This window comes from Pavona decussata, unplaced genomic scaffold (genome assembly GCF_977016875.1).
Source record: "Pavona decussata unplaced genomic scaffold, jaPavDecu1.1 SCAFFOLD_193, whole genome shotgun sequence".
Taxonomy (NCBI): Eukaryota; Metazoa; Cnidaria; class Anthozoa; order Scleractinia; family Agariciidae; genus Pavona; species Pavona decussata.
Genome location: NW_028145602.1, coordinates 1242501 through 1267610, shown reverse-complemented (window position 1 = coordinate 1267610; position 25110 = coordinate 1242501). Strand labels below are relative to the sequence as shown.

The window sequence follows — 25110 nt, the reverse complement described above, 5'->3', positions numbered from 1 at the left end:
GTTCAACAGCATCGAAGTTCAGACAGCCGCCTCTGAGGGGTCCTTATAACCGCTTCCAAAAGGCATCTACTAAACCACAAGTCAAGTCTTGCCCCTTGTGTAAGCAGGCTGGACGTAATGACCGTCACTTCCTCAGTCAGTGCACTTACCTACCTGCTGAAGACCGCGCTTTCCTCGCCAAAGCACGCCTTGCAAGTTGCCTCGATGACGAAGATGACCCCACCGATTCTGATTTCTTCTGTTCACCTGATGTGGAGGACTTCGCTTCTTCTCCCCATTCCTCCGCCAGGGTTGTGTCTCGCCGCGTGAGCACCAAGCAGACCCCCAATTTCAATGCCTTCTACCGTCACCACTCACTTAAACTCACCTTGGACACTGGCGCCGAAACCAGCATGATCAAGGCCTCCGTCGCTCGTAGCATCGACGCTCCCATCGTAAAGTCTTCCCAGCAGGCCCTACAAGCAGATGGAGTTACGCCTCTCGTTGTTGTTGGCGAGACCCACCTCACTTTTTCTCGAGCTGGCACGTGCCTGACCCTTGATGCCCTTGTAGTGGAAGACTTAGATGTTGATGTTTTAGCTGGAACCCCATTTATGATCACCAATGACATATCCGTTCGCCCAGCAAAGGGACAGGTTCTTATCCAAGGCTCCGAAATACTGGCCTACCATCCCGAGTCAAGTGCCAGTTCCCAGGCTCACGCCGTCCGCCGCACCCAGTCTTATGTGTTACGCTCGTCCTCACCTACAACAGTGGTCCTCCCTGGGGAATATCTTGAGCTGAGCCTACCACCTACCATGGATCCTGATTGAACTTTAGCCATAGAATCCCGTACTGATGCACCATCCAACAAATACTCCAAAGGTTCACAACTTTAGCCTCAGCCCCACAAATTGTGGACGCAGTCGCTAGTAGAGTTCGTTTAGTCAACGACACTGCTGAGCCAAGGACAGCCCGTCGCCACGAACATCTCTGCCAAGCTCGTCACACCACAGCCGCGGTTCCCACTTCACCTGTCGGACCACACCCACCACCTTCCCACCCTGGTGGAAGCTGCTCACCTCAGTCTGGGTTCTTCTCAGATGCTGTCGCCATTGACCCTGACAACATCTTACCCGACACCTTCCGCAACAAGTTCCGCGAAGTGCTCCAGACTCATGACGCAGTCTTTAATCCTGCAATTGTTGGTTACAACGGCATGGTCGGTCCTGTCCAAGCCTCTGTTAATATGGGACCAGTGCAGCCTCCGCAACGCAAAGGCCGTGTTCCCCAATATTCCCGTGACAAGCTGGTTGAACTGCAGCAGAAATTTGATGAGTTGGAACAATGCCAGGTCTTCCGTCGTCCGGAGGACATCGGAGTTACCGTTGAATACCTCAACCCTTCATTCCTCGTTAAAAAACCCTCCGGCGGTTTTCGTCTGGTTACAGCCTTCACAGACGTGGGGCGCTACAGCAAACCACAACCCTCCTTGATGCCCGACGTTGACTCCACTCTCCGCACCATTGCCCCATGGAAGTACATAATCAAGTCTGACCTCAACCGTGCCTTTTACCAGATACCTCTATCAAAGGCCTCCATGAAATACTGCGGCGTGGCCACTCCGTTTCGCAGCATCAGGGTATATACCAGGTCAGCCATGGGCATGCCCGGTTCAGAGACTGCATTAGAGGAATTAAGAGTGACTGTCAGTAAAAATCAAAGAAATCGTGGCCACGGTCAAAAAATCGATTTCGCTCATACTTTGTCAGTTTGAAGGCCTAGGTAAGTAACTGTACCCTACCGGAAGCTCGGATTTCACCTAGCGGAAACTCGAAATTTTACACTTTTCAGCTTCTCGCTACACAGACGTTTACATAGCTGTGAATCTTTCTTAAGTATAATTGAATACATTGATTCTTCCTTAGTCAAACCATGGCAATAATTTTTATCTATACTCATTTGTCAGCGAACTGAGACCCGATTAAGAAGACACACTTTTCTCATTTACGCGAAGGTGTAAAATAATCCAAACTCAGCGGCGAAAAAAGCTGACCGGTAGTTCTTCAAATCCTCTGATATTATAACTAAAGATAGTTCAGTCATTGATTTTTAGGTCTACGTTTTTAAATCTTTAGGATCTAGTAGCACTTTTGCATGAACGCCGATCAAAATTCGATAAAATTCCAATTGAGCGCCTTTGAAATCTACAACTCTACATAACAAAGCACCATTGAATAAATCAACTCCTCGGCCAAAGTTTGTACATAAACATGAGGGTTTTACGTTTTTAGCGGTTTGAACCGTTTTAAAGTATTTGTTGATGTTAAATATTGTCTACACAGGTAAAACAAACTATGAAACACCGAAACTACCACGACCTGAAATTAAGTCTCACAGGCTCGGTCCCTAATCTGTGTCACGCCCGAGCGACTTAGCTACAATTAGTACAGTAACAAACAGATATTTACATCTGTTGATTTAAAGTAAGTCTTTTTTTTTTTTAAATATCTTACTCAACGATGTGCCAGGTTCCCCAGTTAACTTGCTGAAATAAAAATAAAAGAAAACATCAATTCAAACTGAAACGATTAGAATTGATTTTATTAAGAATGAGAAGCTTTATGCCGTCGATAACCAACCAGAAGTACCTGTTCTCACGAAAATTGCATCGTTCTCTAAATAAATAAATCGAATTATCTTTATCTGTGAAACATTGCATCTAAAACCAGAGTTTATTGTCGGGGACCTTCATAGAACAGCGATGTCTTGTTTGTTCTTGAATATTGTTGGTGGGATTTGCGGTGCAGACGAACGCACAAGTTCTTTAACTTCCGTCACGCCACTCACGCGGTGTAACAGGGATATAAAAAATCACAAATAGTCGTTGAAATTTTCCGGAATTGAAACGGAGGTAGAATTAATTTTGGCGAGATGTGGATGTTTTCAGAAGCCGGCGAATTTATCAGATATGGCTATTTGTCCGGTTCATCGTGCCAAGTTAGGTATAGGTTGGCGAAGGACGGGTAATCTTTGCACCATCCCAGAAGTTGTTTCTGGTCACTGCATGCAAGGAGCTGAGGAAGGCACCCGCACTGGAAAAAGGAATAAATTTATTCCAATACATGAAGATATTTGAACTTTCAAAACAGCTCGTCCCTGTGGACTCAGGTAAGCAACCAACTACTTAATGTCCTACCAAACAGAAACTGTCTCCAATGAATAATTTTTAGTCTAAAGAAAGAGCAAGGCTTATTTCACGGTCAGGAAAGTATATTTTCCAATATTTCGAAAGGCACGGCCTTTCTTCTTCAGGGTATGTTTGAGACAAACATACCCTCAAACATACCCTGAAGAAGAAAGGCCGTGCCTTTCGAAATATTGGAAAATATACTTCCCTGACCGTGAAATCAGCCTTGCTCTTTTTTTTAGATTATTTGCTTTAAAATTTTTTTTCAATCTGAATTCCGCGCCAACTTCGTTCGCTTCGAGAGAAGGATAAAGTTGAAGCGCACTTGGAATAATATTTTGTTCACTCATATTTTATTCAAATTCAAATCTCAACGGAAGTCCATTATAATCGATGACCTCACCAGTTTCTTCCGTCATTGTGGTTGGCAAAGAATCGATTATTTTTTTCCCACCTGCTATTTTTCGAAACGGGTTATGTTTTGATGAATATTCAACTCTTTCGAAAGGACTTCCTTTGATGTCAAAACATGCCAAAACAGTTGAAGATTTTTCTTTGAAAAAATTTTCCATTTGATCCAAGATATCGCAGTTGATAAAGAGGGTGTTGAATGAAGCCAAACGATTGATGGCAGTATCTCCAGTTTTCAGTTTGTGCCGTAGATAAGATTTCATAAAGTTTTTTTTCTGACTTGCGTCAGTCAGGCCAAGAAGAAGAGACAGGTCAGCATCGAAATTAATTTTTTTCCCAAGAGGATTTTAGATCACAATTGGACCCTTCGCTTGATCAAGTTTTACTCTTATACCTTCTTTTTCAAGTATATTCTTTATTTCTTTTCCGAGTGTGTCAATAGAGTAATTTCCGGGATAAATCCCTTTAACAGAAGCAACATTTTTGTCATCATATATGGCGATTTCTCCTCTATCTTTCAAATTGTACCAAGAATTATAAAAAGAGCAACTGGTCAACCTGATGAACTCAAATTTTTCGATTGGTTCTTCAAAAAAAACCGTGTGATCATTTGAATTTGTCAAAACAGTCAAAACAACCATTTTCTTTTCAAAAGATAAAAAATGGAAAACTTGTTAAAATGGATAGATTCCCACCCAAAAGAAGCAAAAAGACTTTCCGAACAAGCAGAAGAAAAAGCATGGCGAAACTTCAAAGCCAAATTTCCCAACGCTGACCTCAGCAAATTCGTCGCACAAGTTGATATGACCGATAAAACACACGCAACAGCTCAAATAAACTTGGTTATTGTTCCCGGTCAACATTGGCAAATTGTTTCACCCAATCCCAAAGATTGGTCAGTTGAAATGAAGAAAGCTCTTGGATTTGGCGGCTTTCCTCTCGAACTTATTCTCAACTCTAATCCTTCAAATCCAGTTCCAGCTGTTCCATTTTCAGACAAAATCCCCGAATCTTTTTGTGAAATCCTCAACCACCCAATCAAAATTTTTGTGAAACCAAACGAAAGCTTCACAACAAAATTCCGAGAAATTTTTACAAAAACAAAGATCTCTCACAAAACAGGAAAAGAATCAAGAAAATGGCTGCATCAACCAAACATGGATCATTGGCCGCAACAACTCAACTTTGCCTTTTGGTATGCAACAACAGCATCAGGCATTTCAAGAAATCTCGTCAATTCACTCCCACCTCAAATCAAATCCTTTCTTCTTTTTCACATTTATTTCACAACAAGAAGGATTCTCTTAGAAATGGGAGGAATTCAAAGCGAATCTGCTCTCCCAGGTGATCCCACATTCAGTCAAACTGAAAACAAATTCGAAATTCCTTCATACAAGAGAATCTGTGCAGAATTTCAAATCTCGCCAAACGCAGATTTCAGATTCACCTTTGGTCAAAATTTTGGACTTGGATATGTTAACATATTTTATCCAGGAGAAGGAGACTTTGCACAAAAGCATTGGACTTATCCTCCAGCAACCCTTGAAAACCCATCAAGTCAAAGATTCTCCGATGAAGGTGGAACTGACGCAAAAGGAAACAGAATTGATTTCATCAGAAACGATCAAGGAGCTGACAAACAATTCGAATTTTTCATGTCAAACGGACCTCTCAACGGGCAGGAATGGCAAGACTCAATCAATCAATTGAAGCATTCGTTTATTGCATTCTTGGAGCACAAGTCAACGTCAGATCATCAATCCTGAGTGAATGTGGAGGTGCAAAGGAAGCTCAAAGAGAATTTCTCATCCTCATGGAAGATGCAATCAGACAGCCTGACTTGTCAAAAAGCATCCAAAGATTTCAGCTTGCGATTGATGAGATAAAAGTCAGGCTTGATCTTGCCATCTCACCAGGAACATGGTTGATGCCTTCAACTCTTGTTCTTAACACTCAAAGCACAGTTGGATACAACATCAATCTTAAAAAAGCAACTGGAAACATGAAACTCGGAGTCAACTCTGATGTCAATGTTGACTTGAAAAAAGTTGGAGTCACGATGATGGATGGAGGGTCTTCAAAAACCAACAGACCAACTTCGCATCCTTCAAGTCCAGTAGAGAAACAAAATGAAAACAAAAAAACAAAACCACCGTCTTTGGATTCACAACCAGTCACAAAAAAACTTCAGGAAGCGAGTGAAAACCAAGAAAAAGAAGAATCAAACCACGAAACTTTTAAATCTGGAGTCATCATTGCAGCATCACTCGGAGCATTTGCCATTTATCGGATTTTTCGCTGAGTTAAATCCATTGGATTTAACTCAATTCTTAACTTTTTTTTGAATCTTTTCAACCATGAAAACTGCAACAGCAAGAATCAACAGCCAAGCGTTTTTTCCAAGGAATCCAACAACTTGTCCTGCAGTTTTGAAGATGAAACTGACGATTGAACCAATCAATCCAGGAAGAAGCTGACCAAGCTTTTTTCAAAGATCTTTCAAAGCATTTCCAACTCCTTTGGCAACAGATTTGAGTCCTTTTGAGAGCGCATTCACAATCACACCGATTGTTGAGGCAACTGCAAGAAAAACAGCAGCAACTGTGAATCCATATTTCTTGAAAATGTTTTTGATTTTCTTTCGAAGAGGCCTTTCTCTTTCTATTTCTTCAATTTGTGTTCCCAGCCTGGCAAGCTCCTCTTCATTTTCTGCAACTCTTGCCTCAACTTCTGCTCTCAGTTGGGAAGAAGTGTTTTCATCTTCTAGGATTACTTTGTCAGTTTCAATTTGTTGCTTTAGCTCAGCCTCTCGTTTATTCAGTTCATCGATGGTTTTTGTCGTGTTGAGTCTTTCTTCAAGAGTGTTTCTTTCTTTTTGTTTTTTTGCAAGATCAGATTTGAGTTTGTCAACCTTTGCTTGTTCTTTTTCTTTCGCTTTCACTTGTTTCTGCAAATCTACATGTTCTTTTTTTACATTTTCAAGATCTTTTTCAAATTCTTTTTCATTTGCTTCAGTCTTTGCAATTCTGTTTGATTTTCAAGACTCGAACCATGTTCTTCTTCCAGTGCATCAATTTTTGCTTGCGTTTTTTCGAGTTTGTTTCTATAATCTCTGATTTCTTGGGCATTTTTTTGGAGTTCTTTAGCATTCTTTTCTGCTTGTTTCAATTGTTTTTCTGCTTCTCTCAGTCTCTGCCGGTTTTCTCTTATTTCAGAATTATCTTTAGCGATCAAAGATTCAGCATCAGTTCCCAAAGCAGATAATATTTCTTTTGGCAATTGTGGGTTTAATCTTTCTTTTCCTGTTGTTTGCTCTTTGGTCATTAATGGGTAGAATTTTTCCCACTTTTTTTCATCCTGACTTCTATCTTATCTTTGAAAAACGAAGCTTCAAGTTTATCATCTTCTGCATTTGGGTATTATATACTGAGATCATCCCATGCATCTTTTGTGAGGGATTGCGAGTTTTCCCAAGTTTTTCAACTTTGAGTTTCACCTTCAATGAAAGATGTTTCTGCAGTTTTTGGTCTTGCTCCTTCTTTTCCATAATCTCTGTTCATTGTTGTCTTTGGAGTACTTTCACTGGGATTGTTCATTTCTTGATCAGAATCTTCAGCATCATCATCATCTTTATCTTCATTTTTATCTTCTTCATCAGGATCAAGATCTTCTAAAGGAATGTATGCTGCCATTTTTAAAATATTATATTAAAATGGAAGTCAGTGAAAAAATCAATCCGAATTTTGAGAAAAAAACATCAAACGCCCTCAAGGCAGACAGAACTGTTCACAGAGTCACATTCAACCCAAACAAAGCTTCTCCAGGTGAAACACTCAGGATTCCAGTCCCAAAGCTTCACGAGGGAACAGTCTTGGTTCCAGATTCACTCGCGTTAATTTTTGATTTGCTTTTGAGTGGCCATGCAAACAATTTTCTGGTGAACAATGTTTCAAGAGCGTTGGTTTCCAGATTGAAAATCAAGTTTGCTGGAGAAATTCTTGTTGACACAGACGGCTGGGATCTTTTCAAGCTCTGGGAAGATCTCTTTTTGACAAAACATGAGAGAGAAAACATGTTGAGTGAGGGAATTCAATCGGAGGCTCTCTCAAAAATCAGATCCAATGCTGGAGACAAACCAACTCCTTCAGTCGTGAAGGAAAACAAGCTCAATGAAATCTTCAAAAGCAAATACAGAATCAGACTTGATCATGAAATTTTGAAAGATCATGGAGTTTTTTATCCAAGAGCCTTGTCTGATGAACTGGTTTTTGAATTGACCCTTGCTCCTGCAAGCGGTGTTGTGAAGGGATCTGACACAACAAAACTTGCATATGAATTGACAAACATTCAGCTTGAATATGAGGTTATTCGAAGCAAAAAGCTTTCAGATGAAGTCAATTCAAATCTTCTCAACGGAGATCGTTTCATGTTTGAGCATGTCACTCATCACAAAACAATCACATTTGCAAAGGGAACAGACTCAATTATCAACGAATCAATCAATGTTCCGAGAAGATCAATGAAGGGAATCCTCCTCCTTTTCTTCGAACCTTACGCAGCTGGAGCAAGAGACTCGGAAAAAACATTCAATCCTGACATCAAAGAGGTAAAAGTTGACGTCAACGGAGTTCCAAACAAGATTTTCAGTCAAGGCATGAAAACGAGAGACATGTTTGATGAAGTTTTCAGAAGATTTGGAAAGGAAAACTCCTCAATGAACGCAACTGAATCCTTTGCTGGAGACAAGTTTGCATTGTTCATCGATCTAAGGAGCATGAAAGACAATGATCTTCATGGAAGTGGAATGAGATTGGTGAACACAAAAGATGGTGTTTATTTGTCAATCAAAAGAACAGCAAGTGGTTCAGGAAATGTCAAATGTCACATCTTCATCTTGGCTGATGCACAATTCAGCATTTTGAACAAAGAGCTTGAGAGTGTGGCATATTAATTTCTTTTTGATCAATCAAAAAGAAATTTTTCGCTCCGCTCGCTTTCAAACCGGAGGCAATTCAGTTCCAGGAGGAACAATCATCAACTCCTCTCTGACGAATCCTCTTTTTGGACCATCTTTCAAATAATAAAGAACCGGTTCTTTTTCATTCACAATTGCTCTGTCAATTGAAAAAACTTTCAGAGACCAATTCGGATCAGTTGCTCTTCTTTGACCTCCTTCAAGTTCACCAGGAGCAAAAAGAAACCTCACATTCACTGAAGAATCGAGTCTCTCTTCATTTTTTCCAACAGGTCTGGAATAATTTGGTTTCTTCGAATCAACAACCTTTTCTTTGATTGCGTCAATTGGTTTCTTTCCTGTCAGTCGAGTTGTTTCATTGTTCAATGCTTTCACAACTTCTGGAAGTCTTTTCACCCATTCTGTGGATATTTCACCAGATTTCAAATTCATTTCTTGAGAATATTGAAAACTGAAAAGTCTTTCACCCAAAGTTCGATTGAATCTCTCAACAATTTCTTGATCACGGTGAACATTTGGATTTCCTCTTCTGATTCTCGTTTCATGTTTCAACATTTCCCTTGTCACTTCACCCATGAATTCTCGTCCTGGATCAACTTGAAGAATTTTTGGCCATTTCAAAGGTCCTTTGTAAATTTTTTGAAAAGCCTTTGAAACTTCAGAGGAATCTTTTGAAGTGAGAGGTTCAGCAGCTTTGAATCTGCTTGCAACATCAACAACAGTCAAGGCATATTTGAATATTTTTCTGCCTCTTGGAAGTTTGTCATGAGGAAGAAAGAGAAGATCAGCTTGATGAACTGCATTGGGAAATTCAACATCAAATGTTGGTCTTTGGATGTTTTTTGGAACAGGCAGATAGATTTGCCAGATTGATTGTTTCATCAACCAAAGTTTCGCTTCATCTTCAGAAACATTTGCTTCTTGAGAAAGTTTTTTCACTGCTTGAAAGCCTTTCCAATATCCTTTTGGGGAATAATAAATTTTTGACAATTTTTTGTTTGACATTTTTTAAAGGAAATGACTTGCTGCAAATCCAAGAGCCAAAGCTGATGTTCCAACAAAGATCAACTCTCCATGTTTTTGAGATTCGCTTGGTTGGAAAAAGTCTGAAAATTGGGGTTCTTTGAGATGCTCAATGTTTTGTTGATGAACCTTGTTATAAAGCTTCAAAGCATAATCAGTGTTTGTGAAATTTTGTTTTGCTTCATCTTTGATTCTGTCATTTGTTTGAATCCAATCATTGATTTTTTTGCTCGATTTTCTTCGTATTTTTCGAGTTCTTTTTGATATTTTTCAACTGCCAGGTTGTGTCTCTTTTTTTTCCTCTAGTGAAGCTGATTCTGAATCTCCAGAGAGAAATTTTGCGAGATATGATCCACCAACAAAGGCGGTTGCATTGATTATTGCTCCTCCAATCATGATTGCGATGCTTGCCATTTTAACTTGGCAATATTTTTTGTTTTTCAAGATAATCTTTTGTTGCCAAAGATGCAGCAATGATGACAGTGAATTTCACATAATTCATGAGATTTGAGGAAGGATCAGAAGTCATTGGTTCTTTGATTACTTTTTTTGCAATCCATCCAAATCCTGCAGCCAATCCAGTGATTGTTGCAGCATCAGTCATTGTTTTCACGAGTTTATTGTCTGACATTTTATATGAAAAAACAAATTAATCCATTTGTTTTAATTTTGGAATTTTTTTTGTTTTAATATTTTGCCTCTCAAGTTCTACCATATGATCAATGAACTCTTTTTGTGCTTTTTCACTTCGCTCACGCTCACGCTCACGCTCACTCCGTTCGCTTCCCACTTTGCTTTTATTTTTGAAAAGATGTTTCAATTCTTCCCTCTTGTATTACAATCCAGCAAGTGAAACAATAATACTGGCAACAGAAAGCACTTGAGTGAGTGAAAATGAGCTTCTTTGTTCGCTTTCATTTTCAGTTGATATAGGGTTTTCTTTTTGTTCTTGAGTGTCGCTTAGAGTGACTTCTTTTGCTTTTTCTTTGCCTCACGTGCTTTTTTGTTGTGTTCAGCAAGTTTTTTTCCAGCCGCAATTCTTCCTGGATTTTTTGGAACTGTTTGTTTTGTTGTTGTTGTTGTGATTTGTTCAGAATCAAGTTTTTCTTTCTTTTCAGAACTTGTTTGAGGTTCTTTGATTTTTTCAGGTTCTTGAGTTTCCATTTTAAATGATTTTTTAATTTCTTGTCATTTAATTTAAAATGGAAAAATTAAACAAAGAAGAACTTGAAGTGCTTTTGGAATATTTCAAAAATGAATCAGAAGAAAACAGACGAAGGCATCAGCAATATCTTGAAAAAGACGATCTTCAAGAAAATCATGAGTCAACATTTCATTTCTTTCGAAACCAAACGGCAGAAACAAAGACAAGACTCATGCAAGTCTTCAATGAAAGACTCAAACACGAGATGAGGTTGAAAAAGGATATCTTGAAGGATGTTAAAGAACTTGTTAAAAATGAGAAAACAACTCCTTTCTTTCACAAGTTTCTTGGTTATTCCGTTTCTCTTTTTCTTTTGTTAAAATCAATGCAAATAATAATGAAATAATTTTTTTTAATTTTTTATTTTTTTATTTAAAATATGACTCTTGAACCTGAAAAATTCAAATTGATACCATCAAGTTACAAAGGCAACAATTTCGAAAAAATTCAATACGATGGCAAAGATCTTCTCCAAAAACTCAAGGGTGATTTTGTCGTTACAAAATATGGTCAAAGGCTGCAACTTTGTCTGAAACCTGTCGATTACGAGATTTTTGAGCGGATCCATCGTTTGGCTGGCAAAGAAAATGTTACTTGTTTTGGTGGCATCAGCATTTCGATGAACAAAAATACTCCATTTTTTGATGAGTTCAACAAAAGAATAGATCAAAGCAAATGTTTCAATGAAAACAGAGAAATCAAGAAGCGTGGTTGTGTTCTGGCGTGTTTTTCATCATTTTCAAAGAACGGTGTGCTTCTCAACCTTTATGCAAAGCAAGTCAAAGTAAATGAATTTTTGATTAATGATTTGACGAATGAAGAGATCGAGTCATTTTTTGATCTTGAAGATTAATTTCATTTGGTTTCCAAATGAAATCAGTTTTTTGGAAAAACTCAAATAAAAAACAATTTTTTTTCCAAAAATTCTTTTATCGTTTCAATTCCATACAAATAATCTTTTTCAATATAATCACCCAATGAATCTTTGACAATTTCAATCGATTCTTTTGCTGCAATATTTTTGTCGTATCCATCTTCATCTTCATCAAAATTTTGATAATCATCGTGAACTTCATCAAATTTCAAAATTATTTCTTCAATTTTTTTTCCTTCGATTTTTTTTCTTGAACTTTTTTTTGAATTGATTTTTCGTTTTCTATTATCCAATCAAGAATTTCAATTGACTCATTTAAAATTATCTGATTTCATCAGGATCTTGATAATTTTTTTCATAATTTGGTTCTAAAATTTCTTCAATTTCATAAAACAAATCATTATATTGTCCATTTGTTGCTGAATTAATAAAGCTATAATATTTTTCGGAAATTTCATAAGTGTTATCAAGGATTTTTTCAATTTCCAAACATAAATTTTCATAAAGACTGAATTGATCGAAAATTTCTTGTTTTTTGAATTTCTTATTTCCCAATGACACATGAGTTTTTTATGGAAAAAATTCTCGTTGAAATCATTTTTTGCAAGAACTCTGGCTGATAATGATTGAAGACTTTCCATTTTATTTTAAAAAAAAAATTTTTTTTTTGAATTTTTTTTCTCAAGTTCTTCTTCAATTTCTTTCACAGGTTCTTCTCAAGTTCTTCGTCAATTTCTTTCACAGGTTCTTTCAAAGGTTCTTTCACAGGTTCTTCTTCAAGTTTCAAACTGTTTGCTGCCAGAAGACTTGCTCTCGCAGCAGCCATGTATTTTCCGTATTTCAAATAAAGACTTCCAGCAATCAAATTGAGTTCTCTGTTCACAATGAAATCATTTTTCAATCCACTCAAAAACTTTTTTTCATCAAGAGGAAGAAAAAAACAAAGTGCTTTTGCACTGGCTTGCAACAATTGCACCGCAAGTTTTTGAAGACAAAGAAGCTTCGTATGTTTTGAAATATTTTTCAACATCTTTCTTTGAAAGTCTTTTGATTTGATCTTGAGTGAGTTCAACTCCAATCATTTCCTTGCATTGGCCACTTGCTGCCAAAATGGAAAGATTTTCTCTGTGATCTGTTTCAATGGGTTGGGGTTCAGTTTCAAGAAGTGACATGACTTCTTTCATTGATTCTTGTTCTTGGATTTCCATTTTAAATCAAATGGAAATTTTTTTCAGTTCAAAGAAATTTCAAAAGGGTGTCTGAGGGAGAAATCAAGATGAGAAAATTTGACTTCTTTCAACTCTTTCATGTATTTTTCCTTTTCATCTTTTGTCAAATCTCCTGCGAATTCTTCAAAGACTGTTTTCATGTCTTTTGCTGATGGGGTGAAAAAAAGAATCAAAGAAGCAATGTTTTCTCTGAAAGGTTTTGCTATGCTTGACATTTGTTGAGTGAGAACCCAAACGCTGATTCCCAAATGTCTTGCAGAAAAAGCAAGTTTCACAAGTTTATTTGTCCTTTTTTTTTACATCTTTTGATGAAGCGCAATCATCGAGAATGATCAATGTGTTTGTTCCTTCAAAGGCAAAAGAGATTATTTTTAGCCAGTCATTGATGTGATGGTGTTCTGGGATGATAATGAAAAAATCTTTGTCATTTTCAGCAAAATTATCCCAGGTTTTGTTGTTAACGAAGGTTGGACAAAGGAGGAAAATGAAATCAAATTTTTGGTTGAATTTTGTTTTGAGAAGATTCACAAGAAAAGTTGTTTTTCCTGAATTTGTTGGACCAACAATCAATGCATTGAATGGAATGTTTTCCGGATTCATTTTGTTATTTTATAATGTCCTTTTGCAAACGTGTGAATTCCATCCTCTCGGATGACTCTCTTGTCGTCATTTGCAGAAAGAGCAATCTTGTTGACTTTTTCTGTGAAAATTTCATGTCTGTGTGATCTGATGATATTCATGGATCGCATTTGTTTTTTTCCTGAAATGAGACAATCTTTGTAATCTTGATGTGTGATTGTTTTTTTGATGACTGATTTTTTGATTCCATTGCATTTTTTTTCTTCTTTTCCTTCATGCATTTTGATTGAATAAAGTTTCGCCCTGAGTCCAACAAACTCTTCAATGATTTTTCCTCCAGCTTCGTCTTTGATCATTCCAATGACTTTTTTGTTGATTCCAGTTGGAATGTTTGATGGATGATGCCTCCCAGAGGCATCGGCGTAGCCATGATCTTTTGGAAAATTTGATGTGTCAAACTTTTCTTTGACATCTTGGGAAATGTCTTGGAAAAAGTCTTCTGTTTCGATTTCATAGCAAAGTGAATCAGTGTCAGTGAAAAGGAGTTTTGCTTTTTCTTGAAACTTTGGTTTGATGTAATTGTAATGAAAGTCGAAGATGAGAGTTTTGGAAATGTCAAGAATTGCCATTCCACAAAAAAATGGTTTGTCGAAAAGAAGTTTTGTTCTTTTCATGTGAATTGCAATAAGATTTTCATCAAATATTGTGCAACGTTCAAAGTTTGGTTTTGCTGCGAATCGCAATGCACTATTTCTGTTGTTGACCAATTTGATGTCCACCCTTTTCCTGATGTTTTCCATGGTTTTTCCAAAAACAGAATTGTTCATGAGTTTGAAAAAATCTTTTTCGAAATCATTCTTTCCATTTGCTCGAAGTTTTGTGTTGAGTTCAATATAAGGTTTCAACCAGGCTTCTTCTTTGAATTTGATTATTCTGTGAATCTTTTTGAGTTTGAGTCCCATTTGGAGATATTGCTTGAGATTTCTGTTATGAATCACATATTTTTCTTTTTTGTTGAGAGTTGTAATGAGTTTTTCAACTTTGTTGACAATTATTATTCTATCAGGAGCAAGTGGAAGATCATTGTGGAGATCATGAAGTTCTTTTGGGTAATCGAGATCAACTTCAAGAATGCAAGGAAAATTTCTCCAGTTTTCAAATTCTTTTTCATCCACCAATTCAAATTCACCAACAGGAAGAGGTTCACACATTGCCCAGCCATAAAGGTTGTTTGCATCAAGATAAGGAATGAATGTTGAAGGTTTTTCTGGGTTGAAATCTTTTCCCATGTATTTGTTGTTTGCCTTTCCAAGTCTGTTTGAAATCATTGAAACACCACCTCTGGTTCCTTTCTCAATCATTTGAAGCATTTCAATGTCAGTCAAAAGTTCGAGTTTAACTTTGGTTTTCTTGAGAGCTGCATCCCATGCGAGACCTGGAGAAGTGAAATACCATGCCGGATCAAGTTCATAATTCTCAAGGCAAACGTTTCTGAATTCCTCAAAAACATCAGCAAGGAGAAGAACATCTGTTTTGAGATAAAGATCGTGATAATCTCCCATGTTTTTGCAGTTGAAAGTTTTCCAAACGTTTTGTGCATGCTCAAAGTCTTGTTGTGTGATGTGTTCATCGTTGAGTTTTGAATAAAACTTTTCTTTTGGGGGAAGATTTGTTTCTTTAAATTTTTTGATGTTGTCCATGAAGTCATAAGGATAAACTCCTTTTTTTGAAAGAAGGTTGAGTTTTTCTCCGAGTTCTTCTTTTTTTTTCTTCAGAAAGTGGAGATTCTTTCAGGGTTTTTTGTCTTTCCTTGATTTTTTCTTTGAGGAGACTTTTTTTTGTTTCAATCTTTTTGTCTCTTTCCAGATTCTTGACCAAAGCATCAAGAGAAGACGCCATGAATTTGAAACTGTCAACGAATCTGATGTCAAGTCGGATCAAAAGTTCTTTTCCTGTTTTGTCAATCCAGCTTCCCACAACGATTTTTTTTGTGAATGAAATGTATTTTTCCTCATTGTTTGGAATGCACCTGATGTATCCTTTAGTTTTTCCAAGATTCTTGACGAAAAGATGAGCATCATAGTTTTGAAGATTGTGAAAAATCACTGGAGTGAACCTTGGCTTTCTGAATCGGAGATTGCGTGAATTATGAGCTGCTCCACGGAATTTCCCAGTGAAATGACAATGATCTCTGTCTTTTTTGTCGTTTTCTTCAAATTCTTCTTGGCAGATCCAACATTTTGTTGCTTTATTGAAATCTTCCCAATCATTTTGTTTCATAATCAAGGGTTTTCTTGGAATATTTTGAATCCTTGTGATATCATCTTCAATCATTTCAACAAAGATTTGAGAGATGTCTTCTTTTTCATTTTTCATTCGATATGTCACAGTTCTTGAAAGGTTTTCATCAAAAGAGCATTTGATGTGATAACAAAATCCACAAGGTTTGTGCTTTTGAAACTGGTTGGTGAAGCACTTTTCTGGATTCGGTTGACATCCGCTGATGGGTTTCATAAGTGACTCGAAATCTGCATAGATGACAAATGGCATTTTTTGTGAGCGAATGTGATTTTCAAATTCGATGAAAGTTTCCTCTTCTGGCATTTGGATGAATTCATTGCTTTTGCAAATCTCTTTGTGAATTTCAAGTTTTTCATTTGTTTGAAAAGCATTCAAGCATCTGAAACAAATATGAATTGATCCATTGTGTTTTGTGATTTGACTTGACAAAAGACGGCTCATGTCTTTGATGAGACAATAATGCTTTTTTACATCAAGGCACGAAGTGCCGTCTCCTTTGGAGACCTCAGCAATCAAAAGAAGATTTATTTGGTGTTGCCTTTCTGGAGCTTTGAAAAGCCTGAGAGGATAAACATTTTCGTTAAAACCAAAAACATTGATTGAAATGTTTTGATTCAAATTTTCGAAATGATTTATTTGTTTCAAATCAATTGGAAATTTGAGGCCATTCCAATTGAGTCTTTTTGAATTTTCTTTCAATTTTTTGTCAATTCTTTCTGCATTTTTATTGACAGGAAAAAGAGCTCTGGTGATGCACCATTTGAAGCATTCATTGTCTTCATTTTTCATGTTGATGATTGCTTTTTTGTTTTTGAGAACATTCGGTAGTGAGATATATGATCTCCCTCTGAGGGGAATAAATTGTGTCATTTGTACGTCAAGTGAAAGAACGTTTTCAAAAACCCAGTTTGATCCTCTATTAGTGAAATTTTGAATTCTTTCTTCAATTGTTTCAATCAGAGAGTCAAATATTTCGGATTCATTCGTCCCGCCCAGATTTTCAATTGTTTGAGAATGAAAATATGGATACGCAGTTAAAACATTTCCGTTGGTCAAATCAATTCTTGTCATCTTGCAATTGAGAATTAGTCTCACCCTTGTTTGTCCATTTTCTCTCATTAATAGCAAAACATCTGGTTCGACAATTTTCATGAATTCTCTTGCTCCGTAATTTCCTTCTCTTTCAATTCGAAATTGTCTTGCAAAACCACTCAATGCGGTTGCTGTTTCTGTGACTCTTGTTGTTGTTTCATTACTTTGTGTCTCTTGAGAAGGGTTAAACATATCCCAAAAACAATTTTTCCAACCTTCCAAATAATTGGTTATGTTTCCCCACCAACGAGAGTAAAAAGGTGTTTTTTCTTTTTTTGTCGCATTTCGTCTCTCCATTTTAATTAAAAATAAAAATTTTTTTTTAAAAAAAATAAAGATTTCAAAAGAGAATGATTTTCAGAGATTATTTTTTTGAATTTATTGTTTAATTTTCAAAATATCTTCATAGTTTTGGTTGATAAGTTGAATAATATCTTGTTTTTTGATGTTATCAGGATAAAAAATTTTTCGTTCTTTGCAAATTTGTTTGAGTTGTTTGCAGTTCATTTTTGGGTAATCAAGTATTGGCAGATCTTTGTCGAATTCGGTGAGAAGTTGAATCAACTCTTGTTTTTCAATGCTTTTTCCATAATATTTTATTTTTCGTTTTTTGAACATTTGAAGAAGCGTATCGTATGACAGATTTGAATAAATATTTTCATCTTTGCCGAATTGAATTGTTTTTTCAATCATCCCTTGTTTTCTCGCATAATCTTCCGAGAATTTTGAAAACCAGTTTTGAGTGGATTTTTGTGGTTGTTTTGGCTTTTCATCCATCATTGATGAATTTTGGAAAATGTCAATTTTTTCAATAATTTTTCTTGCTTTTCTTGGAATAATGTTGAGATAATATTCGCGCATTTCTGGTGAGAGTTTTTCATCAGTTCAATGTCAATTTCTTTTTTTGGTTTTTCTTTTTCTTTTTTTATTTTATTTTCAACTCTTGTTTTTACTTTAAGAAGAACAGTTACTTCAGGATTTTTTTCATTAATTTCCAACAATTTTTTCATTTCTTCTTTATTCATCATTGATGAATATTTCAGATTCTTGGATTTCATTATATGTGTTAATTTTTTATGAGTTTTTCTTTCAAAATCCATTTTAATTAGAATTTTTTCTGATTTTTTTGGAAAATCTTTTTATATGACCTTGGAATTTTTTTTATGCTGATTTTTTAGGATAATTTTTTAATAAGAATTTTTTTCTGATTTTTTTGAAATTTTTTTTTATATGACCTTGGAATTTTTTTAGGGTAATTTCGCTTAGAGAACTGGCTCATTTCTTTAGAATGACACGAGTTTTTGAAAACTGAGCTGAGTCTCTCTTTTATCCACTACTCACAAAGGTACGGAAAGTAAGCTGATACCTTTATGAAAAATCGAACATGAGTTTTGGCCATCTTCTTCATATATTCCCGCTCGATACAAGCATATTAGTGTGTCGACGACGAGGTTTTCAGTATTTCAATTGATCATTTCATGCACGTTTTAACAAGAATTTAGCATCGAATTCTTCATTAACCCGCACTGGGGTTATTTCTGTACTCTTGCCTTCTGAGTAACAAAACAATCCAGTTTACGAATTAATAAACATCTCTTTTTTAAAAAACTCGCAAGCTACACTGTTGCGTGACAACCATGAACCGGAAGTGTCACCATAAATGTCTCAATGTATGTTTCAACGGGGATACAGACGATTTCAAGGGACTAGTTTTCGTAACTAATATCCGTTTGCTTCATACTTTCGCACGCAGAATAAATACTCAGAAACAGGCACATTTTATTCGAAGACCAACAAAGCATAACGTCACCATTTAAATGCCGTCAAATTTGGTCGGTACGGTATGTTGTTAATTAAGTCCCACACCTGATAGAGAGGAAAGGACTTCTTTCTGGAGAGAAACGAAAAAGAACTAAAACAGAACACTGTGTCAACAATATTAAGCCACGAAGTAACAATAAGGACATGCTACGGCTCCTACATTTGGTATTTCTGTGTCTACCTTCTCTCCAGGAATACCGTAAACTGCCCCCGCGGCTTATAAGCTGACTGGGGCCCGTTTCTCGAAAGTCCCGGTAACTTACCAGGCCCGATAAATGTCTTTGGTGATAAATGTTTCTCAAAAGCTAAGCCCAAATCGTCATTGTCTTGATGTTTTCTTTTTTTTTTTTTTTTTTTTTGACATTACAATAACTCTACTTTCAAGATACAACTTACATTACTTACATTACAATACTTACTCAACTTAAAATACGGTACAATGCTTATTCTACTTACATTACAGCACATTACATCATTTATTGACAAAATAATTTTTTCATCGGTTTCCACTTACTTAAAATGTTATCGTGATGAGAAAAGTCACGTGCAAATTTTTCAATATTGTAATGAAACTTAACGTAGCTCTGTACGCCAGCGAAATCGGGTTCACGTCCCTCCATTTTGCATTTGTATATGAAAAACTTGACTACTAAAATAATACAATTAATCGCATTCTTATAAGGCATACAGTTTGTATAGCCCAAGAGAACAGATTCAAGAGAAAAAATTCTATTTCAATGTCTGTTACCGACCAGATCCAATTTGCGAGGGCGATCCAGAGGTGGGATATCCGGTCACAGTACCAAAAAAGGTGCTCTATGGTTTCAGGTTTACTGTCACAAAAAAAGCAATTATCGTGATCCTTAATACCCATTTTCATTAACAATACATTTGTGGCAATAATTCTATGGAATATCCTATATTGAAAGCTTCTCAGCTTACTAGCACTCGTGCATAAGAAAGGGATACTGTAATAGGTAGACCAATCCTCGACAGGAGATGGTAGATATTTATTCCATTTACGCTGCACCTTAGTTGGCTGTATGGCAACCGATTTTCGCAAAGCGTCGTAAGTAAAGCTGGTCACCTTTTTTGTCTTAAATAACCTATCTATATTTTGGGATTTGACCACAGGTAACCGTTTACCAAACTCTCTAATCTTTGACTTCCATGAACTTGGAATTGCGCACATAATACCATAAGCTTGTAAAAAGGTACAAGTTAGGCTAAACTTATTATTCAATTTGGTTGGTGACATAAAAATGCCAGATTCGTCTACAAGATCATTGACGTAACGTAAATCTTTTTTGTACCACGACTTATAAAACACAGGTTTATTTTCTATCTTAATAAAGACATTATTCCATAGTGGCTGTGACAGAAGGTCACCGGCTTCTACAGTTTCCTGAACATAATCTGCCCATGATTCAACTACATTCCTCCAGAAAGTATTTGTCCCAAAAGAGCAAGCCAGGCGTGATAATGATCTTTTGTTTAGTAACCAGACATCATTCCAGTAAAGGTTATCGGAAAGCAGGAGCCTTTTCCAGTCTGCGTGATAATTTACGTCCCACACTTTCTTAGCCCAGGAGATCCTCAGAGCCTTGGCAAATGATCGAATATCGGTCATTTTCAATCCCCCATCATCTACATCATTAATGATTGTTTTCCTTGCTATTTTATCACTCTTTCCATCCCAGATAAAGGAGAAGAAGAGTGTTTCTAATTCTTTAAGAAAAAAGGCATTTGGAGTAGGAAGTGTTGTTAAGAGATGAACAAATTTAGATACTGCGAGAGACTTAATTACCTGTATTTTACCAATGATACTCAAAAGTCTCCAGGACCACGAGTCTAAAAGTTTTCTGACCTCCTGTAGCTTTATTTTGTAATTGTACTCCACTATTTGCTGGGTTTCAATAAAAAACGTTATCCCTAGGATGTCAAAAGGTTCATTAAATACCCATGCTAAATTTTTCTCCGGAAGTAATATGACCTTCGAGAATCTCTTACTACCCAGCCATACCGCCTTAGTTTTTTCTACATTCACCTTCAGACCTGAGCACTCTCCAAAGAGCTCCAATGTGTCTAGGCATTGGGAGAGTGAAGTTTCAGTTCCATCTAAAAGGAAAAAAGTGTCATCCGCATACTGTCCAAGTAAAAATTCTTCATTATTAACAGTGATGCCCTTAATTTGACCGTTTTGTTTTATTGCATCTGCGAGAAGTTCAGCACAAATAATAAAAAGGTATGGTGACAGGGGGCCTCCCTGTCTAACACCTCTTGAGACCGAAAAAGAATTGGAGCAATGACCATTGTATAAAATGGAGCTATTAATATTTTTGTAAAAGGTTTTAACCCACTGCCTTATAGACTCTCCGAAATTAAAAAACTTTAAGGCTCCGTCAAGAAAGTTCCATTCTACCGAATCGAATGCTTTTTCAAAATCAATTAATAACAGTAAGCCCTCTTCGTCGTTAGAATTTAGTTTATCTATAATATCATAAATTAGCCTTGTGTTTTCGGCCATAGACCTGTTTTTTAAAAAGCCTTTTTGGGTGTGTGAAATGATGGATGGGAGAACCTTCTTAATACGATTTGCGACAACAGCTGAAGCTATTTTATAATCAACTCCAAGTAAAGATATCGGCCTCCAATTTTTCAGATAGAACTTTGTCTTATTTGGTTTAGGTAAGGTAGTTATAAGCGCACTTCTCTGAGTGACCGACATTTCACCAATGCTATATGAGAAATTAATTGAACGCACTAAATAATGGCTGAGGTCATTCCAAAAAAATTTATAAAATTCCACGGTAAAACCGTCCATCCCAGGACTTTTTCCATCACCCATAGCTTTTAGGGCATCTAAACATTCTTTAGCAGAAATGTTACCCTCACAAGAGTCCTTTTCTTCAGGAGTCAACTTCACCCTTATATTATCTTGATTGAAAAATGTGGCAGAATGATCAGCCCTGAATTCAGTTTTCCTGGAGGTATAAAGCTTTTCATAAAAACGCTCCTGCTCCCTAATTATATCTTTTTGGTCTGTGATTTCGGTAGCATCCTCTAAAACTAGCTTAGGAATTAATTTGTTTGTGTAATGTCTTTTCTCCAGATTCAAGAAGTATTTAGTGCTTTTTTCACCCCTAGTTATCCAATTAGCTTTTGACCTTATAACTATACCACGCATTTTATGCTCTCTCAGTTCTTGTAACTCATTCTGTTTTTGGGCGAGTTTCCTTTTGGTTGTTTCACAGGGAGATTCATTTAAACTCTGCTGAAGAAAATTTATTTCCTTTTCTAGAAGATTTTCAGTCTTATTTTGCTCTTTTTTCTTCCGGACCATACAGAGTAACCAAAGTGCAACGTTGCTGAAAAATGGAAATATCTAATACGATATATCTGCCTTGTTGATCGCTAATTACATTGTGCAGCACATATTCAAATGTATTGTTAAATAGAGTAACAACTCCGCAACTTTTGCTATCTAAACTGCTAAAAAACGCCTCATAGCCCCATTGGGATTTCCACCTTGCTTGTTCTCTTTTGCTATTTTGGATATGCGCTTCCTGTAGACAATATATGTCAAGTTTCTTTTGCCGAAGCCAATTAAAGACGTCTTTTCTTTTTTTTTTTCATCTGCTAAACCTTTACAATTCAATGTCCCGATCTTCAATCTGTTAATTTTATCCTCACTGAATTTAAATGTTATGATCTGTTAATCTTGCATACTTATTACAACGCAAAAGGGTAGAATTGATTTGCTGGCACAGAGCAAACGCTACAATAAATATATATATTTGCATATGTAAGACGAAAACAGATTGAGACTTATCAATCCAGAACAAGAACAAACAGACACTAAACAAACACAACAAGTAGCGTCCTGTTAGCGATTGCAGCTTCTGGCTTATAGTAATGATGTCCTGTGCTGCGACTCGCGCGTACTAGAAGTACTTAAACAAAAAGTTAATAGCGACATAATTATTAGATATGCTATTCTTGAAATTAGCTTTTACTCAGTAAGACAGGCAATAACTTAGCTTTTTCCATAGTTCAACCCGATTCTTGAACCTGACCAGTCTTGATGTTTTCTGGCGTTGAAAACATGGCTTGAAAACCATAACATGACTTGTGCTGGTCAATATTCTTTGTACAGGACACATTCAGGACAGCAGAGGTACTATCTCGCTGGACCTTGTTCTGTCTCTGCGAGTAAACGAACATGGCCCACCAACTATCGACTTAAATGAACAGCAAACTTCCATGCTCGCCGTTTTGTTTACAGTTCCTGACTGTTTCTCTGGTGTAGTAATAATTCAATTTATTCATAGGTCCAAAACTGCGACGTTCAAAAATCTAATTAGTTAATTACGTTCACTCGCTTCACACAAAGAATATTTCAGGATCAAAAAGCGCAGCAAAATAACATTATTAATAACACGAGTATTGACCACTATCATAATCGTGGTTTCATTAAATTTGTTACGGTTTTTATTGTTATTACTTTTTCCCTTAGAAACGTTCAGAATTCTGTCTTGTTTGTTGTTGTTGTTGTTGTTGTTGTTGTTGTCGTTGTGTGTGCGTGTGCTTTCTTTTGCAAATCTATAATTCACTAATCACGAGCTCTCATTTTTAGATGTATGAAGATTGGAAAACTCTATAGACAATGTTTTTAAAAACGGGGATGGACCCTTTATGCTATTTCTCTTCCCTTTCTTTATTACAGAGATCTCAAAAACTCGCTCAAGATCAACGGACGAGTAAAACAAACAGTACTTCTCACGTATATTTCACGCAAACGATGCAGTTTAACACAACAGTCGAAACTTTTAATCAGATTAATGTAGTTCAAATCTGCTGCGTTTAACCTATTTCTAGTTTAATTTATCCATGGCAGTGATAAAGAAAGAGGAAAAGAAATTTTCCAATTATTTGCTTTAACACAATAATATTCAGCCACAATAACGAATTGGACTCTGCATCAGAGCGAACGGATACTCTGGAATTTCCATCTATAAAAAGCAGCCGGGATATAGACAATATATATTGGTCAGTAACGCTACCGAACTTTCGATCCAAAGATTTTTCTACTGCGAATGAAAAATGCTTTCTTTTAAAAATGTCGCTTCATCTTTTCCTAGTAAGAAAAACTTTTTGTACCCGTGACAGTCTGTCACGCCATCTTTTTTGCGCTTCGATTGCCAAATCTCAAGAAAATGTTGATAAATCTGGAGCCTAGCGGGTCATTTATTTTCATTTACCCAGAGTTTTTTTTTATATTATGATAAATAGGTATACAGTGAAGCCATAGAAAGTCATTATAGGGAAATCTAAGTTATCGCCCATGGGTAAAATTGGCAATGTTTTGGTGCTAAAATGTGGTTGCTGAAAATTTGCATTTATAGCATGTTCTTCTAAACCTATTTCGGACGTAAAAGTAACTTAGGTTTTAAATGTTTTCCCGTGAAACAGAAGAGGAAGACCTAATAAGGCAATAAATGTCATGTGAAGGTTAGTAACAGTCTGCGGATTGATACGTGAGCCGTCGAAAGTTAAGGAAAATTCCATCCCGCCGAAAGCGGACTTTGAGCTCAACTGAGACAAAATCGTTTTTCGCATATTTACTCGAAAGGTAGCGGTATTTTGAAAAACTAACTACAGCTCAGTTTGTTTCTCACTAGGGACTACCTATGACCGAAATATGAACGAAATCGATTTTTTGACTTGTGCCACCACTTGGTCGATATTTGTGGAAAATCTTCCAGCGAAGCGAATATTTGGAGACGCGCTTGTTAATGTTTCAATTCGCTAGTCCGTGAATCGCGCTTCATGAGCTTCCTTTTTTTTATTTGCGGCCGAACGTTATCACATCACTTGTGTTCGGGTGCGTAAAACTTACAAGTCTCGGCAAGTGGAAACAAAACAAAAAAGCAATTGAAAAATAACGCTAAGAATCATGTCGTATGTCTTGATCTTTTCTCACGTCGCCCGTCGCTATAAGATAACTAGTAAAAGGAAAGCCGCCGCTTTTGCTTGTAGCGTTTTCACAAAGACGGTAATTTTCAAAAGCGTTAAACGGAGTCAGCTGTTTTAAACGGTTCCGTTTAAACGTTTTCTTTCAAACGTCAAACGGATACTTGTTTCCTATTTGCAGCATTAACAATTTGGGACGTTCATTTAAGAGCGAATTTTCACCCGAACTTTCGATAAGCAATTTCGAAACTTCGCTATTCTCAACAATATTTCGTTCGAATAGATCTATTCGCCGGCTTTTCGAGTGAAGAGCAGCAAGAATTTTCGTTTTGACTGAGACAATACATGCGGTTACGGTGGTTCCCCGATAATTCCGTAGCGCTGATAATTTTACCCTCCTCAGCCGCTTCTGCTTCGGCCCAACAGCTTTGCTTGATGAGGTCGGCTTCAGTTCTCATT

At 36.6% G+C, this 25110-nt stretch overlaps 1 pseudogene across 1 annotated transcript in view; it reads left to right on the top strand.

The window, feature by feature from the left end:
- The first annotated feature begins 55 nt into the window (after nt 1-55).
- The window catches only part of LOC146461940 (short transient receptor potential channel 4-like), a 41922-nt pseudogene continuing 16867 nt past the window's right edge, over nt 56-25110 (top strand). Inside the window, exon 1 of the transcript XR_014857299.1 lies at nt 56-3150. The product of XR_014857299.1 is annotated as a short transient receptor potential channel 4-like (transcript). The remainder of the gene's footprint in view (nt 3151-25110) is intronic.